The sequence below is a fragment of the Coregonus lavaretus genome, assembly GCF_964263955.1.
Source record: "Coregonus lavaretus genome assembly, contig: HAP1_SCAFFOLD_960, whole genome shotgun sequence".
Classification (NCBI taxonomy): Eukaryota; Metazoa; Chordata; class Actinopteri; order Salmoniformes; family Salmonidae; genus Coregonus; species Coregonus lavaretus.
The window spans coordinates 1-2,500 of NW_028164925.1; positions in this window are offsets into that span (position 1 = coordinate 1).

Here is a 2,500-nt window from a genome sequence, read left to right on the forward strand (position 1 = left end):
AAACAAAACTAGGACTGAAGGCTATAACTGGTTCTCACAAACGAGCTAGGAAAAGTCTTAGTAACTAGTGGTTCTGGTGAAAAATTTCCTTTAAGTATCTCCACAATATCCCCATACGTCTTATTACCTGTTCTGACTGGCTGTAGCAGGCTGCCTAGTAAATTAAATGTCTTTGGCCCCATTACACAAAAACATGGAGGCACAATGTTGTCCTCATCCATGTCATTTACAAGAACATAATATTCAAACCGTTCTGTATATGAGCTCCACTGCTCAATAATTTCATCACACTGTCCAATGTTTCCAACAATCCAGGCTCTGCTGTAGCCGGCTGCAACCGGGAGACCCATGGGGCGGGCGCACCAATTGGCCCAAAGTCGTCCAGGGGTAGGGAGGGAATGGCCGGCAGGGAGGTAGCTCAGTTGGTAGAGCCAGGGTTGTGGGTTCGATTCCCACGGGGGGGCCAGTATGAAAAATAATAATGTACTAACTGTAAGTCGCTCTGGATAAGAGCGTCTGCTAAATAATGTAAAATGTAAATTCCAATAATTGTTCATTTCTCAATAAGCTCCTGATTGTCACTCACTTCAATATTGTCCTCAACCAAAGCAATATTCTCCTCAGTCACATGATCTTCATTCACTTCACTCACTGACGTTTCCTCCTAAGTTAGCTCATAGAGGCAGTTTTAATTAAAAGGTTTGTCTTCACAGTTGAATAAATGTCCTTTCCTGTATATCACTGTATATTCCTCCTTTTTAATCACGTTGTTTTCCCGTTCCGACGTCCGTCTCCAGTCCTTTTCTGACGTCATGACGATGTTAACTCTTTCTTAGCTAGCTCGACTATGCACTTGCCTCTGCTAGCAATACACTGTGCTAACATTAGCCTAGACTGGACCACAGAAAATAACAGTTTTAAACAGTTGTAAAATCCACTTCTTCCAGACAGAATAGTTCCTGTAGATTCAGACTTACTCATCACCAATCTTTTGTTATGTCTCGTGGGTTTTATAACCACGTCTGTACAACAATTCAATAATGATGAGACAGGAGACAGGAATCAGTTCAACCATTTATCTGGAACGTGATCATCTCAACACATACAAACCCCCCATGATGCTCTGCAGCACAACCCCAATATATAACAAATACATTACATAAGTAAATGGACACTAAACAAAACTCAAAGAGGAATTTAAATGTTCAGTTGTAGAAAGTTAGGGCCATGGGATAGGGTCAGAAAGGTCAGTATGTTTGATAACTGGTTACAGAGGTGACATAACAAGCATAAGGTCCATTATAACACAGTGAAGTAGAGGTGGGAGCTAAAAGCAGACATGGACAGTGAGACGGTGTGAGGAGGTCAGGGGTGAAACACTAGATCAGGACAGGTAGAAATGGCAGGGCTGGAAATAGACACAGAGACACATTCTGATCATGGCTCAGACCTGACCTGAGACACCCAAACAGAAGATGCCATAGCAAAGTCCTGTCCAGTTGGCTACAAGTTGGGGAAAAAAAGTATTTAGTCAGCCACCAATTGTGCAAGTTCTCCCACTTAAAAAGATGAGAGAGGCCTGTAATTTTCATCATAGGTACACGTCAACTATGACAGACAAAATTGAGGAAAAAAAATCCAGAAAATCACATTGTAGGATTTTTAATGAATTTATTTGCAAATTATGGTGGAAAATAAGTATTTGGTCAATAACAAAAGTTTCTCAATACTTTGTTATATACCCTTTGTGGCAATGACACAGGTCAAACATTTTCTGTAAGTCTTCACAAGGTTTTCACACACTGTTGCTGGTATTTTGGCCCATTCCTCCATGCAGATCTCCTCTAGAGTAGTGATGTTTTGGGGCTGTCGCTGGGCAACACGGACTTTCAACTCCCTCCAAAGATTTTCTATGGGATTCAGATCTGGAGACTGGCTAGGCCACTCCAGGACCTTGAAATACTTCTTACGAAGCCAATCCTTCGTATGCCCGGGCGGTGTGTTTGGGATCATTGTCATGCTGAAAGACCCAGCCACGTTTCATCTTCAATGCCTTGCTGATGGAAGGAGGTTTTCACTCAAAATCTCACGATACATGGCCCCATTCATTCTTTCCTTTACACGGATCAGTCGTCCTGGTCCCTTTGCAGAAAAACAGCCCCAAAGCATGATGTTTCCACCCCCATGCTTCACAGTAGGTATGGTGTTCTTTGGATGCAACTCAGCATTCTTTGTCCTCCAAACACGACGAGTTGAGTTTTGACCAAAAAAGTTATATTTTGGTTTCATCTGACCATATGACATTCTCCCAATCCTCTTCTGGATCATCCAAATGCACTCTAGCAAACTTCAGACGGGCCTGGACATGTACTGGCTGAAGCAGGGGGACACGTCTTTCACTGCAGGATTTGAGTCCCTGGCGGCGTAGTGTGTTACTGATGGTAGGCTTTGTTACTTTGGTCCCAGCTCTCTGCAGGTCATTCACTAGGTCCCCCCATGT